This window comes from Catharus ustulatus, chromosome 3 (genome assembly GCF_009819885.2).
Source record: "Catharus ustulatus isolate bCatUst1 chromosome 3, bCatUst1.pri.v2, whole genome shotgun sequence".
NCBI lineage: Eukaryota > Metazoa > Chordata > Aves > Passeriformes > Turdidae > Catharus > Catharus ustulatus.
In genome coordinates, this window is record NC_046223.1 from 1698956 (window position 1) to 1716229 (window position 17274).

A 17274-nucleotide genomic window follows, 5' to 3' on the forward strand; every position below is an offset into this window, starting at 1 on the left:
TTTGGACCTGATGATGGTGCCTCTATTTGTCCTCAGTTCTGCCATATGCCATGGAAAGAGGAAGTGCCCAAACTTGTAAATAGGCAGAGGTGCTTGAGAGCGACACTGCCACACCCAAACTGGTGTCACCTTGGGACATTTCACGGCAGGCACAAAACTTACCCCAGTTCACCACAGACAGAGGGGCTTTAGTAGTACATTTTTTTCCTCTGAAAAGTAACACAGCTGACAAAAGTATTTTTGTGTCTGGCCTTGAAAAGAAAAGGTGACTTCTCCCACTGTCAGCTCTGCAAACTCACTCTGACACCCAAAAGCAAAGCTGGGATATTTCTGGCTCTTGTATCTCTGATACAAAAACACAGCTTCTTAAACTCTGCTGGAGAGCCACGGAGAGCTCCAGCCTCGGGAGACTGGTGCCCTTGGACATCCTCTGCCAGGAGAGTGTGCTGGGCCTTCTGCAGAGGCAGCAGGGCTCTTCCAAGGAGGAATTCAGGCTCTGTGGAACCAGCTGGATAAGGCCTTGAACAAGCTGGTTTAGTGGGAGGTGTCCCTGCCCATGGCAGGGGCAGCTGGGACTGGATGATCTTTAAGGGCCATTCCAAATCTTTCACACTCTGTGATTCTCTGTCCCTTATTTCTGGTACTACCTCCTGCTCTGTCTGAGCCCTGTCCCACATGGCTGTTCCTGGGGAATTCACTGCTGTTCTCCTCATGGTCAGGACTCTCTGAAGGGTTCAGTACACACAACATTGCCTCCTTCACTTTATCACATTTTAAAGAATCTTGGTTCAGTTTTGCGCCTGAGCTGCCATGTGGTACAGGAGCACAGCATGGCTCCATTCCCCTGTGTCTGTATGATTTTCCCTTTGAGCACACTCCTGGTGGAAGCCAGGATAGGAATTCCCATCTGTTTACAAAGGCTCTGAACAGCACCAAAGGACCAACAAACACATTTGAGCCCTTCTGTAGCTTGTGAGATTCTTCTTTGCCTGACACTGAAAGAGTTGGTGAAATTCAGCATACAAGGCAAAAATGACATCCTGCCACTCTTCTCCTTCTCTGTTCTACTTCTGTAGAGCAGCCCCAGGGAATGTTTCCACTCTCTTTAAAAGCTGGAAGAAAGCTGAGGCACCAGCCATGAATTTCTGCCATGCAAAGGTACTTCAAGCCCCCTCTTTCCTTTCCTGGGCATTCCACAGCCTGGCCACAGCCAGCATTCCTGCAACAGCAGTGTCTCTGTACCTCTGGAACAGTGCAAAGAAATAATAGTGCCACCAGAGTTATATCTGCATTCAGCTTCCCCTATTCACACCCTGCTTTGATAGCTCAACTGTGCATCTTAATGGTCTCTCACCAAAGGCTTGTGTTGGGAGCTTTTTCTTCTTCACTGCTCAATAAATAATAATATTTTTCTTCATGGACTTAAATTCAAATATTCTATCCAAGGTGCATACCTGTAAATAGTTTCCCTGTGGGCCAACTCCTCTTTTGAGAAGGATTTGGTAAGAAGTGGAATGGACCAGCTGATTCCCAGGCAATTATTTATTCAGAGAAACTTCTGCTTGTGAGCAGACTGCAAAGTGCTCAGGTCTGTTTCTCACCCAGAATTATTCATGGCTTTTCTCAGTGACAGATAGTTGGTCTGCAAAAATGTGCATTTCACAATTTTTCACCCCAAGCTCGCTCAGTCACTCAGGGATCTGGGAACGTGACAATCCATACAAGAGATACAAGAAATACAAGAAATGCAAGAAAGACAATGCTGTGCTGCACTTTGGACACTGACAATGCAACCCTCTCCTGCAAAAAGAGCTAAAAATGCTCAGATCCTAGGAAAATGTTGGGGTTTTCACTCTTTACCTGGACAGCTTTGTCCTGTATTTCTGTAAGGGGAATGCCAGCAGGATTGTCCCAAGAGCCAGAGTTTTTAGATGTCCATAATCCCAGTTCCCAGATTAATGTTGATCCCAGTATCCCAAATGGCAGATATCTGACATTTTTGGCTGTGGAGGGTGATGAACTATGAAGAAGAAAACAAAATTTCTTCTCCAAAGACAACCTCTGACCCATGAGCTGTTACTTGTTTCAGACATGTCATCTCATTAACCATAAACTTGCCTCACATTGTTCTTCTCCTTAAAAAGTACTGCAAGATCCTATCCCAGTGAAGGCCACTGTACAATCCCTTCAGGTAATGATGTTTTTCTTACTCAAAAGTGGACCATAAGCACTATCATCCTTGATATGGTACCTCTTATACAAATTTATCCTGCATATTTTTATTTCCCAGCAATAAACATTTGGAGAGTTTATCTTTATGAACTGCTATTTTATCAAGCTGTATATTTACACTGACATAATTTGCCAGTCCTTTGTTCACTCGACAGCATCCAATTATCCTCTGAACTCCTTCACAGAGCACTTAATTTCTCACTTTGGCAATTCCTACTGTATTTCAGTGAACCTTTGTGCCAGCTCTCTACGATCTGTTAATAGCTCAGGCTGTAGAGCTGCAGACTCACTGACAATTCCCAGCACCCTGTCCCTTCCCTGTGCCACCAGAGCCCTTCTGCCCAGCTGGGCACTTGTCTTCCTCACCTGCTGTATCCCCACCTTTCCTAACTCAAGAATTTTTCTTGTTCTCTAACTACTATTCTGCCTCTCATGTAAGATCTGATTCAGTCGTGTTTATTGGAGCCTGGTGCCCTCTCAAACCTTTGCATTTTCCTTCCTACAAATGCTGGGCTACAGTAACACATTCCCTGTAACCATGTGTTAACATTCAGTCTGGTTTTATTTCGCAGGAATGCTAGCACTGACTCTTGCTTCAGCACCAGGGGAGGAGGGAGAGAGGATGATGTTGCAATTAGTGATGCCCAGCTCTGCTCCTCCCTGGATTTTCTTCAATGTCCTTAATAGTGGTTTTAGCTTTAATTAAGTATGAACCCACTTTTTAAAATACTCCTCGAGTGTTTAGGGTCCGTTTTGGACACGCCTCTCTCAGCCCTTCCCAAAGAGCACCTGTTTCACTGTGGCTGGGATGATGTAAGGCAAGACCCAGATGTTAAATGCGAGGGTGTCCTCTAGTGGTGGCAGAGCTGGACCTTTTCCATGGCACGCGGGCAATCCAGGAGGAAAGGATCCAGAAGGGCTGATCCCTGTACATTCAGAGCTACCCCAAATACAGGCATTTGCTCTTTATGCAACGTTTTTGCTTTCTTCTTGTACCTTTTAGCTTCTTTTCTTTCCCACTTGCTTCATTACCTCCTGTGGGCTTTCCTTTTCACTCCATAACATCCATACCACTACAACTTTCCCTAAAGACAGTGGTGGGTTTAGGAGTTGGTGAAGTCATTAGAAAACATCCAAAGGCAGAGTGGAATAATTTCATTTTGAAATCTGATGCTGCTTTTACCAGAAATCCACACTTTAATTTTCACCAGTGCAGAGTAATTAATTCATAGTGTTCAATACCAAACTGCAAACCCTGCAGCTTTCTGTCCTTTCCTCCAATTCAGCTACAGGTCAGAAAATACCACTCTCAATCTCCTGAACAGCATTTTTCAGAATGCCTGAGCCCTCCTGAAACTAATTTCACATGGCAGGTGGCACTAGGTTGTTCCACTCATTATTTTTTGTTGATAATTAAATTATTATTTTTAATATAATTAGTTAAGCCTCAGTAGCATGGGTTTGGTTCTGTTCTCAAATGATTTATGCTGTAAAAACCCTGCAGCCATTCTCACAAAGATTCATGGCCCTGTTTGTGTGTCTGTATAGGAATATAAAAGGACTGTCAACTGCTCTTTTTGTGCTCTGCCATCCTGTGGATTTGTTGGCATTTAATCAAAAGGAAAAGATTTCTTTCTATATGTTGCTTCAAAATAGCAAGAGGTGATACACAGTAATTACAGACAAGAGACTGAGCAGAGCAAAAGGAAGGAGAAATCCATCTCTGTTCTTTGCCTTGTTCTGCTTTTTCCTTGTAGGGAGAGAGTTAAAGGAAAATTTGATGTGGTTTCTTTGGGGCAATAAAGGCTGGAAATCCTGCACACAAATCAGGATGCAAAGGTGCTCGTCAGTGTTGCTGTGCTGCCAGGGAAGGAAAGGAAAGCTCTGGAGGAGTTCCTGGGAGAAAAGGAAATCCCCAAGTGCACCCTGGCAGGCAATGCCAGAGGTCACCTTCAGGGTGCCCACACACCCTCAAGCAAACACATCAAAGCACAGCACCTGGAAATTCTTGTTTTGTGAACCACCAGAGAGTTTGGGAAATTTTCCACCCTGCCAGTTCTTTCCCTGCAGTAAAATACTCTTGCTGCCAATCCGCAGTCTACAGAAAACACATTTGTTTTAACCTAAGGCTGTTTTTCAAACCCCTGGATGACTTCAGGTCTCCTGAATGAACTGTGAGGTTTTGTGTGAAGTTTCATTTTCCTTGCTCCGAACAAACGGATGGAAAACACAAAGATGGGTAGAGCAGGCACAGCAATGGATGGACACAGCCATTGTGACATGGGAACAAGCCTGTGAGGGAGTTTGAATTTTGTGTTTGGGTGTCAGCCTCCAGCAGGTTACAAAGTCCTGTGGTAAATGCGGCTCCTTTCACTTGTGACAGTTTGGGGAAAACAAAGGTCAGAAGTTACCTGCTGGTTTGGATCCTGGAATAGCTGCCAGTGGAACATCAGACATTCATGGGATTGGTGTTCTCACCTGAGAAGCCTCCCACCTCTGCTAAGGAATCTGCTGGTGACACGGGAGTTCTTGATGCATGACTCAGTTGTGAACAGTGGGAGCTTCCCTCACACTTGCCAGGCTCAGAGGATATTGGGAGCTAATGGTCCCACGCTTTTCTCCCAAAGGATCTGCCAGGGCTGCCACAAGCAGGGAACTGCCCAACTGCACTGCCTGGTTCGTGCTGACTTTCCAAAATCTGCACATTTCCATCTCTGACTCAAACCCTCCAGGCACAATAATGTGCCCATGCCAGCACACCCCACTCACTCCATCTACGTGTTCATCCTTCCCTTCTGACGTTTTCCAGGTTCTCTGGGGCTGTTCCCAGTGGAGATAATTGTTACTATTACATGCTAATCCTGAAAGGATATTGTTCTTCCTAATATTCTTAGTCCCTAGAACACAGGGTATTTAAAAGAGAAGAAACACAGTTTGATGTCTGTACTCTTCTACTTCAGGACTTTTGTAGAAAACCTCTTATTTCCAGTCTCTCCTGACAATGTGAAGTGGGTAAAATGTAGAACACTTTTTTAATATAACAGTAATAAATATTTTAGTGGTAACTCCTTATTGCAGGACTTAGTTATGCTAAAAAAATTAAGTTACCTCAGTTATATGACTTCAGGTAGAGTCATAACATAAATACTTTTGATAGCCAGGTTTTACAGTGCAAGCCAAGAAAATGTTCTACATAAACAGAGATAGGAAAATTATTTATTACTGTCACTGGGCAATGTTACATGAACCTTTCTGCATTCTTGGTACCACCTAAGAACAAGCACAATTCCCCTTTGCCTCATACCAAGTGATCTCACATGGCAGTCATGCTGAACCATGAGCCTAACCAGGCATCAATCATGTGGAATTCCACAACTCATTAGCTTAAAGGTGAGTAAAATGCTTTTTAAAAAAAAAAATGTGAGGGGAGGAACAGAGAACAAGTGAGAAATGTGATGTTATATAATTAACATCAGAATTGCTCAGCTCAACATCAGCAAGACTGGTAGAAACATCCTCTTAAATAAAAAAAAAATTTAAAATGTTTATACTTAGTAATTCCCATTCATTAATGCTAAGTAGCTTGAAACAGTTCCCAGCACCCAGCACAGCGTTGTTGGCAAAGCAGCTTCCAGTGCTGTGAAAATGTTCTATTTCTGTAATGCAATTTAATCGGTATTAATTCACTTCTTATTCACTGAAAGGCCATAATCACAGAAATACTCCTGGTATCCATAGAGGAGCAGTGTGTGTAATTCCATCAGAAATGCACTGCACTCCAGGATCCAGGATAGCATAGCTAAGGGCTTCCAACAATCTGTCCCATTACACACCAGTGTCTGCCTTCCAGAGCTTTCTGACTCATCTATACTTAGCTAGTTTAAGGCAAAGCTTGAGGAAATATTTTTATTATATAATGACTAAAAGCTCTGGTTTTCAGCATAACACCATCCACCAATAAAGTTATTTCTCTCTTGTTAAGTCAAATGTTCAACTTAATTAAGGAAATTCTCAGGGAAAATCAGATTTCTGTCAGCCAGTGGCAGGCACACAGGCTCAGAGAAAACAGCTGCTCTTTAACAGAAAATCCAGGCATTTTGCAAGCATTAGACTGTGGCTTTATGCTCCATTTTGCTCTAGCAACCCAATTTCATTAAAAAATGCAAGTGGAGAGGTATTGCAAAATAAACTTGGGCCAAAACAGCAAAAAAAACCAGAAAGAGAATTGAACACTTTCTTGTCTCAGTGCAAGTCCTCAAAGGGCTCCTTCCATGTGCTGCTGCTTTCTCTTTGCTAAACCCCTCTGCTCACTTGGAAGCTGCTGAAGTTTTCAGCTGAAAACCTACTGAGCCTTAGCCTTAAACAAGGCCTTCACCAGTCACCTATGAAAAATTCATATTTCTGACCAACATTATTTTGGTCTCGCTTCACCAACAAAAGAGAATGCCTCTACAGGAAGAGCAATATAATTCAATAAAGCTCTGCACTGAGAAACACGATGGAAAACTTGCATCTGAACCTGTAATTGGTCACTGCCAATTATTTTCTCCCAAAACCCCCTCGTTTCATTAATGGTAAAGCTGCCCTCATTTTTGTGCCATCTCCTATTTTCAGGTGTGTGGGCAGCACAGCAAAGCCCACAGCTCTCACCCAGGCACCCCCAAAAAGCCCAAGGAGAATTTTGCACAGGGCCAGGATGGCTCTGAGATGATCCCTGGGATGCACAGGGTGTCACTGGAGGCCCAGCAGAGCAGGGAACTCATGCACACAGGAGAACTCAAGGAAGTGCAGGAACCTCTGCTGCCATTCCTTGGGGCTGGGCAGAGCACACTCTTACAGTTGGGTCTGTCAGAGCCTCCCTCACACTTTTTTCCCCCTTTTTTTGGAACTAAGCATTTCTTTCAAACACAGCCACCAGCACCTCCCTTGTTATGTGACAGCTCTGTGATAAATCTGCCACGAGGCTGACATGAAGACATGAAAGATTTTGCAACTCCCTAACTCATCTAAGAGATCTCAGCTGCATTTTTTCACCTCTAAGGAAAATGCCTGAATGGCATCTGCAGGAGGAAAGGGGAAAGGGGAGACTCAGAGCTGAGAATTCCACTCCACCCTGTGGAAACCAAACACACCATCCTCAGAATATTTGAAGAGCAGAGAATATGTGTGCAAAACTCACTAACCAGTGAGCAGGACATTCTCCTAGGAGGAGGATTGATGTGTCTCTTATAGAAAAAAAATAAAGCAGTCCCTGGAGATGGCACTGACAAGTCAGTGTTCCCTGCCACATGGTGCAGCACACACAGGGCCTGAGGGAGCTCCCCCAGCTCCCAGCAGAGCTCTGTGCCCCCAGGACACCCGAAATCCAAGGGAAGAGCATGAGAGCACAGCAGGGCTGTGCTGGGCAGCACCTGGGCTGATCCCCAAAGAGCCTTTGCCTCCATCACAAACACTTCTTGATGCAAAACCTATTGCTGCATGTACCCCTCAACCTTCAGAGAGACCACAACACAGATCTGATTCTGTTTTTATTTTAACAGGCCAGCACAAAATGAAGTGTGAGGAGCTGATAAATGCACAGAGCATGGTGCCATGGTTACCAGTGACATTAGATCCCTGGCTGAGCAAACTGCTGCAGGAATGGTTTCTGTATAAACAGAATTACTCAATTATGTCAGCTGTGTGTCTATAAAACGTGATGCAATTGGATTTCACAGATGCAGGAGGTGGTTGATGTTTGCTGTGCCTGAGTGGAGATGCCTCAATGAACTCTTTTGCTCTGCTCTGTGGTGACACTGCTTCCCCTCTGACTTCTCTGACCACAGCAGCTCTGCCCTGACTCCCACAAAAAGGACTGGCACTGAGCTGGCTGAAATTGTGACTCTGCCATATTATTCCAAGCAAAATAAAATGGGCCAGAAAGTTTTCTTTTTCTCTCTCTCATGGAAAACACACAACTTACTTTGCATGAAGTGGCAGAGGCCAAACAAAGCTCTGGAATTCTGGAAACCTGAGTCATTCCTGTCTCTGGAATTGCAAGCACAGCATGACACTGGTTGCATGACACTGGACCAGTTATTCTGGTCCAACCATGAGCCAAAGGCAGAGCAGGTTGCTGGGGCTGGTCCAGCTGAGCTGTGACTACATCCCAGGATGGAGATTTCACAGCTGCCCTGGGTCCCTGCTCCATGCTTTCCCAAGCACCATTCCATGGGTACATTTCTAAGAGGAAGCAAATCCTCATCATTTTGCTTTGCATCTGTTTTTGCTACTGCAAAGTGGGAATAATATTATAATCCTCTTTTCTAAAGTGGTCAGAGACCTGTTGATGAGAAGCATGACAACTGTCATTTCCACTTACAAATTCAAACTGAAGACTGAGAACAGCAACAAGTTTAAATGCATGCAAATGCTGTTTTTTTCCAGAAGTAGAAGGAAGAGGAATTTATCATGCTCCCAGACCTGTGCTGCTTATAGCTGCTGCTCAAAGAGAAGAGACATCAGTTTGGACTTTGGGGGTTTGGCACCAGTGACATGATCCCAGGAATGAGAATTCCAGAGATTGCAAAGAAAGATATCCCTCTGATGGCACAGAGGTTTCATTCACCAAACAGAGAAATGATCACTGGGGTAACAGCTGAGAGACAGAGATTATTGATGATATTTGATAATGCAGGAACAAAATAGAACCTCTAGGATTCCAAGGAGGAGGCAAGATCCTGCTGTGAGTCAAGCACTTATTCTTGTCCTGGATGCAGGATGACATGAAGTGAGACTGCAAACTAGTCACAGGTACTTGAACACTAAACTGCTCCATAAAGCTTTGACTTTAGGCAGGAACAGAACAGAGCAGCTCCACTTCCAACAGCAGCACAAAGTGCTGAGACCTGACTCTGGCTCTCAGCAAAGGCCAACAGGACAAGCTGTGCCCTTGGAAAATACTGTCCTGAAAGGAAAAATTCCTCTTGTGTGTGCTTGTGTTAGAGCTACACAACTCACACACACCTGGGAGTGTCTGGGGCTCCCCTTCCTTGGGGCCCACAGGAAATGTGGGATACAACATGATCTTGGGGATGGGCAGGAGCACATTTGACAGATTTTTTCAGTTTCTATCACACCCAAGCTGCAGCACTGCTGTGAGTAGCTATTGACAGTAGCAGCACTGTAGCGGCATGGACTTTACACTCATTAATTACTCAACTGGCCTTAAGCCCTCCTTCATGCCAACACAGCATCACAAATTACAGGAGACACATCCATCAACAGCTTGTCATTAGCACAATCAAGTGGACTTTTCCTACTTTTCCTCTGAGATGATGACAGAAATTGTGTTTGAACACAGAGTGAAAAACCAAAGGGTTTTTTTTTCTGAGATTCTGCCTTAGAAAAGTAGCTCTTGATGGTCTCAGGCTAATCCAAATACAGCTGGTAAGTATCATTTGGTGGCTTTTTACAACTAGTACTCTTTCATATCTCAGTTCACATCTCTTTATGATCCTTATCCCTTAAAAGCCTTTGATTGATGCTGTGAAAGAAAATCTCCGGAATCCTCATCTTCTCCTGGCTACTCTCAGCCACTTACTGTCAGATACCCACTGCCAGTGACACTCCCAAGCTTCAGATGCTGCTAACAAATTCTGAAAATAGACAAGTTCCAGTCTCCCTGCCCCTGCAGCCAACACACAGAATTTACCATTTACTTCCCTGCTCCCTTGGCACATTAAACACAACTTCTGCTTAGTTCTCCCTTGCCCCATAGCCACAGACACAGATACAGACAATGGATGATTTTTTTTGAGAAAACAGTTATTTGTCATGTACTTGAAATTTTCTTAGGGTGTTTTCATCACTGAGCCAAATGTGGTGGTGTGAGAAAGAAGGCAAGTTCAGCTCATGAGGAAGTCTAAGGAAAGCTGTGAAGGGGAACTGATATCCTCTCAGTAAATTCTATCTATTTACTCTGTGAGTGGATGTCAGGGAGGCAGAGCAGAGCACAAAAGGGGTCACAGGAGCGCAGGGCTGACCTGCACAATCTCACACACCACTGCCAAACCAACAAATCACTGAGGCACTCAGGTCTGGAAATGGTTCACAGCCCTCCTGCAACACTGGGTGAGACTTGCAAACCAAAAGACACAATAATTCCATTCATGCTGTCATCATCCTTTTATAAGCCATTCCCACTGCCTTGAAGAGTGAATTAAGGAGGGGAGCATTAAAGATAGAAGAGTAATAAAGGATGAAAAAAGGCAAAACATGAAAGGATAACAATGACACAAATACTCTAATTTCACCTCTCAGAAACAAATTTCATTTTTAATCCTTCACTGACTGGGAAAGGACTGTGTGTATTGAAGAAAGTGCTCATTTACTATTTGTGACTATTCCAATTAAATTTGTAAAAACCCAACAATGGGGAATTTCTACCGAGTTATATTGAATGCTCAAATTAAACTGAGAAAACTCAAAGTCTTATTGTGTCTGCATCATTATCTGGGTTTGCATCTGAATGGCAAAAAGCTGCAATTAATCCCTGATTTATTTTTCTTTTCCATTCTGTATGGAGCAATGGGATTTAACAGCTCAGTTTTACTCCCATGCACATCATCTCTTCTATAAAAGTTCCTCAGTGAGTACAAAACTTATTCCAACTGGTGCTACCCCAAAATCTGTAATGAGAATATTCTGCTCTTGCAGGATACTGTAACTGCAAAATCAGAGTGCTGAGTTTTAGTTGGTGTCCTCAGTAACCTCACAAGTGATTCCTGAAGTAATGGACAAAGCTGACAGGCACTTGGCACATTCCTGGGAAGTCAGAAAAGGGCAAGGAAAGGGCTCAGCAAGTGTCCCCAAAGGATGACTCTGCTGACAAATTCTGCTGTGAGGGAGGAGGCAGCCCATCACTGGGATTAGTCCTGACCATGCTGATTTGGAACATGCCAAACAAGACAAAACAACTCCTTTCCCTCACTTCCAGCATCTTGTGATTTATGTGAGCCAAGCACCCATTAACTTGGACATGTTAATAGGAAACATTAGAAAAGGATTTAGAAAAGCACACAAACACTTTACCTTCTGAAGAATACAACAGAATGTGTGTGTAAACAAATTCATCTGCATTTACATCCTTCCTGCTTTACACCTGCCCATCACAGGACAGAGAGAGCCACAAATGTTGCTTTATCTTCCATTCCATATGGGAAGCAGTTCAGTTTCTGAATATTTTTTATTTAAGACAAATATACTCTATACCAGCACCAGCCTCTAGAACAGGCATTTCAGCAACCACGTGTAAGATGCTCTGTTCTAATGATAAGAGCAGCACCAACAGGATTTGAGGTGTCAGGATTCAAGATAATCTCCTGGCAGAACACCAGGAGGGAGCTGTAGGAAACCACATCATAAATCTGGCCGAGGTGCTATGACATTTTAAACAGTGAATCTACTTTATCAAGTAGCAATTGTGTCATCTCTCTGTTTCCCTTTGCTTATTTTGGGTATTTCTAAGGCACTCACATAGTTGCACTTAACTGTGAGACTAATTGTGTACAGGAATAAGTGTGAAAAGCAATGATTTCACACACCTGGCACATCCTCTCGGGATTTTCTTCCAGAACTGGATCCTGGCAGCTCAAAAAGGGAGGAAAGCCATGTCTGCTGTAGTGCTTGGTAACTGGAGACACCCAAACTCCAGCTCCATTTTCTATCCAAAAAGTCACAGTTCTGGCCAAAAAGCCCCCAGAAATAAAGCACTGAGGTTAAGCACAGAAAGCCAAGATTTACTCCCATAAAACTGAGCAGAACCAGAGCCCGTGGGGAGGCAAAAGAGAAAGTGAAGTTTATTTCACTTTAAATACACAAGTATTGCTCAGCTGGTGAAGATCTGCAAGAGCAGCTCTGCGTTTCAGGGTGCAGCTGTTATGGGACAGTCCCAGCACAGGGAAATGCAGCCAGAAAACCTCAAGCATGGAGCAGCTGGAAGGGTGGGCACAAAGCCAACCCACACAGAGAATGGCAATCTCCCTGCTGTTATTGCTAATATTCTAAGGAAGCTGCCCAAGAACATCATCAGGGCTTTTACATTCGCTCTGCTGTGCCCCAGGAGGAGCAGCACCACCCAAACAGCAATTTGCAAAGCTGAGATTTCTCTTTTTGAAAGGAAAAAAAGGTTAATTTTCATCAAGAAGAATCAGGACCCTCGTGGAAAATGTAATAAAAAGTTTGCTGGTTTTGAAATTTCTATTTATTTTTTTCTCATTAAAACCTGAATCTATGCTCTGTAACATTTTGGATTTCTTCTGAAGTTTTCACGGGGATAAAACCCAAACTAATTACTCCAAGCCTCAAGATCACGTTTCCTTGCACATGTACAATGAAAAATATTGAGTAAAGCTTCTAAGAAACCTTTCATTGCAGGGTATTTAGCAAAATTGATTGAAATTCAGATTTTTTTGCCCACTGGCAAATTCTGATAACTCAGTATCTATTTGCATTCCAAATAAACATGAAAAATTGAAATATTCATAGATTCTGTAAAACAAAATGCACTTGACAATTTTGCCATAGAGAAAATTGACTTTTCAAAGCAATTTAAGTGCTATTTTTCCTTCCTTGCATATACCTCTCCTGGAAGAGAGTGGGGACTTGTAGCCCTTATTTTCCCCAATGAGATATCATATGCATTAGGGTTTTTTTTAACCCCCAATTCATGTGCTATTTTTATCAAAAGAAAAAAATAAAAGCAGGAGTTACTTCAATCTGGAGCTTTTCCTACCAGCATGTTGCTTCCTTTTTAAATTAAGCCCTTAGGTATCAAATGAAATTTGAAGATGAAAAGAAAAATATTTAGATCTCAAAAGTAGCCAAGTGACCATTAATCATTAAAATCACTTCAAATCCAGATTTAAGTTATTACATTACAGACTTCAAGCTAAATCTTTCCCCTCTCTCACCACAACACTACTACTTAGTGCAAGCTCTTTCCTTAGTTTTTTTCTAGGAAAAAATCCAAAGTAAATGCAAGTTTTAACCTAAAGCAAAACAGGAACGAACCCAAGTCTCATGTGGTTCGTGGATGGGAAAAACTTTCCATTTTTTATCTTTGAAATGTATTTTTAAGCCAAGTCCATTGGGACAAGCTGCAAGCTCCAATAAATCTCCAAGTGCCTCCACAGTCCTGCATTTCACACCATACCTCATGCACCTGTGTTTACCAAAAGCCTGGGCTGTGTAAAACTCTGGATTATCCTCAGGTAACTGAATAATGGGAGAAGAGAAGGAACTGAGCCACTCATGAACCCAGGAACTCAGCAGGATTTGATATCAAATGAATCACAACGCTTGGCTGTGTTTCCCAAAGTCACAGGATCCTGGTTTCCCTGCTGGGGTGATCTGCAATCCAGGAGCCAAAGTCACTTGGAGAGATGTGTCTGCACCATGAGTTTAGTGGGAATTGCTGCTGGAGTCCCAGCAGTGCCACCTTTCCCTCTGCCATGCTCTGTTGTGTCCTGAACATGCACATGGACATCAGTCACAGCCAGTGACACAAGCCCTGCTCTCCTGGGCACACAGAGCAGGGCACACCTGCCCCCCCAGCAGCCTTCACACACCACACACCACACCCATCTGTGCTTGCAAGGCACTTCTAACCTGCAAACATGAGGAGAAAGGATTTTTTGGATTTTTTTTCCTAAGGGGCCATCAGAGAAGTGGGTGCAGCTTCAGTGCACCCCTTAGCCAAGCAGAATTAATGGCTCTAATTAGCACTGCTGGGGCAGCAGCAGGAGGCAGGTATTGATACACACGGGGAAGCTCAGTTCTCCCTGGCACAAAACAGGAGGTTACCTGTGATAAGCACACAGCCATGGCAAGCTGCCTTTAGAGATGCTTTATATTAGCAGCAAATAGTGATTCTCACAGCAGGGCCATTTTTTAAACTATCTGAAAGTGCACTGTGATTAAAAGCATTGTGAGGCACTCAGGAGAGGCTGTTAGGCTGGGCCTAGGACAAACAAAATGGAAAGCAGACACTCCAGGTTGATTGCCACCTTATCTGGTCTCCTTCAAGAGCCAGAAATTACCTATATTTATCCCATTTGCATCATACACGACAGTAAATGTATAAATAGAGATGAGTGCAGGGGATCTTGTGCTGAACTCTACCAGTGAGTCACCAGAGAGGGGGAAGGATAATATTTTCTCTTTATCAACAAGCTAAAGGCAAGGTTGGGTACAGGAAATTCTGATGAGAGAAACAAGGATGGTGAAAAACAGGGGCCCAGATAAGCCATGGGATCTCCTTCAATTCTGCTGGACAAAATGACTGAACTCCAAGCTGGCAGTGATTTAAGCACAGACTTGGACTAGAAGCCTCTAGAAATCTTTAAAAGTTACAGTATTCTGTGATTCTAAGAGGCAACATGGCCCAAACCAGAGAGGCAGTTCTGGGAATCCACAGCATCTGAGCATCTACCTGGAACTGTGCTCAGAGTATTTGCTTTTCTTTGAGATGCAGCAATCTTTGTTTTCTTGCTGGGAGACAGTTTTTATGATGCTCTGAGTGACAGAAGTAACATAACCATAAATCTCTCTCAGACTTGAGGAAAGTTGGGTTGCACAGGGACTGCAGAGTATTGCACTAGAAGCCTTACAGGGGGCTTAGGGAATAGCAGAGTTAGGGAAAGGGAAAATGCATCTCACTTGTAGCAACATCATTTAAATCCAGTTCTGGTGCTTGCATTTATCTCCACAGTGCTTTCTAGCATAAATCAGGTATTATTTTCCTTCTGCACAACTATACACAATACAATCAGCAGCAACATCTGGGCTCTGCTTTTCTTAATAGCACCTCCGTGCAGTTATAATGCAAAATACAAGAACTGCAATTGGAAATAAAACAGAAATGCTAATTTGACACTTGGAACTTTATTACAGCTGCACAAATTGAAGTAATTTTAACTGTAGACTTTTGCTGTTAGGTTGTATTTTTCAGTAACACCTTTTTTATTCAGAGGTGTTTTCTAATCATTCTCACTTGTGTTTTGGATGGTTTAAACTTACTTTTTCCTGTTCTTTTTTTACAGAAGGCCATGGGTCAGTTTGAGCCAACATTTCCCTTTATGCAGTGAGTGTCCCCATGGCTGTTCCCTGCCATGTTTCAGGATGAACAGAGCTTCCTCCCAGTGAGGTACAGACCCTGCAGGGTCCCTGCTGTCTGTGCTTGATCTCTGACATCAGGCACTTGTAATAGGGCAGGCCAGAAGTTTAGGCATGGCACCAACACTTTAACTGTATTACCTTCTACTTACCTGACCACGTTCAGAAAGGGCCCAGGCTGCAAACCCTCATTTTATCATCCCTCCTACTGCTCCTGTGTCACTGGTGTTGGCCTCTCAATGTCTGTGCAACACTTCAAGCAACACTTCTCTAAACTGCTCCTCAGTGATAAAAATGCAACAGAATCCCAAACACTGAGGGGGAAAAGTATAAACCTGTCCTGATGTCAGCTTTGTCTCCCAGACCTCTGGAAAACCACAGAGCAAAAGACACTTGACCTGATCTGTAACTTAACTGCAAATGCAGCTGTGAATGTGTGGTAGTGCTTACAGTGTTCCTTGCACAGTAAATTCTTTCTTTACACATCAGTTTACACCATTTGTGCCTCTGGGAACATCAGCTAACCTCTAACTTCCTTTAGCTCAACATTACATAGATCCACAAAGACCTTTGGGAATGCTCCCCCTCCTCATTATATTTTTATTTTCCTGGTGAGAGAGAAGGGTTCATGGTCACAGATAAACAGAGCACTGAGTTTCCCTTCCAAGCCCACCTTAGCAGTCCATGAAAACACTTCCCAAAGCTCCTGCAGCTGAGTGCAAACACCTCCAGCAGCACAGAGCTGATGGAAAGGCTGGAGAGGAGCCAGCACTGCACACTGACTCAGCCCCCTCTGTCACTGCTGCAAAAAGCCTGGGGCTTTTGTTCTTGTGGATTTGCCAGCCTTCTCCAAGAAACCTTCTTGTGTTCCCTGGGAGCTCCTTGAAACCCTGGTGTCACAGTGGCCACACTAACATAATTTACAGTGATTCAGAAGCAAGTTAATTAGCTACAAATATGTGCAAAATTCACTCACCACATCACTGAGATTTGTGAAATGTTTGCATCCAGGCTCCTATTTTCCTATTCCTTGTTCTGCCTGATTAACACACGATGCATTTCCTTCTGTCTTGAGGTTAGATGTCTGAAGCTTTCCACAGGAAATTACAAACAACTCACATTTCTTGAGTTAGCATTCATTGTTTCACTTGAAAGAAAATAAACAATAAACATTTCATAAGTCTCATGTCTTTTATTTCCCATGAAATCAAATAATCACCAGTACAGGCTGATCCCAAAATCTCATTTACTTCCATGGGTTTGAAGAAATTACTTAATAAATTTGGGTCAAATGCTGTTCTAAGATTAATAAGTGATTTAGTGTTGACCTTGGGTAGCCAGAATTCCATTTGGTGTCTCCACCAGGTCAGCAAATTGGAAACAATCCCCATCTGCCATACACCACCTAATCGTGCCTCTTTTTGCTACCATTAATTAACAGTAACTACAAATTGGAAAGATGTCCATTTAGCTTCATTTATGTAATTTGGAAAAATTATTTGTAGTAGGGAAACAAAACCAGAAAGGGACCAAAGGAACAAGGAAGGAATTCACTGAGTGTCACCAATTTTATGACACCACTGGGCACCTTCCCAGCACCACTCCCTACAGCAGGAACTAAGTGCAGCTAATGCTGCTTATGGATAAAGATGGACAACACTCAGCACTTTATCAGGGGTGAAAAGAGTGGTTTGTGATGTCCTCATATGAACTGTTCCCACTAATGGGAATTCTGAGAGGAAATCAGGCAGCTATGCTCAAACCCCAGCTCAATACCACAATCAGATCTTAACTCTGAACGTGAGCTGTGCCCAAAATGTTGCCCATGTGTCACTTATTGACCAAGGGATTTCAGGGAAAGGAGGTTAAGTAGCACATTTAGATAAG

The 17274-nt window shown here is 43.3% G+C and overlaps 1 long non-coding RNA gene across 1 annotated transcript in view; it reads right to left on the minus strand.

The window, feature by feature from the left end:
• LOC116994749 overlaps positions 1-16456 on the minus strand; it is a 45169-nt gene extending 28713 nt beyond the window's left edge. The window contains exon 1 of the long non-coding RNA XR_004417565.1: positions 16364-16456. This is a non-coding gene — a long non-coding RNA (uncharacterized LOC116994749). The remainder of the gene's footprint in view (positions 1-16363) is intronic.
• Positions 16457-17274: the final 818 nt, after the last annotated feature.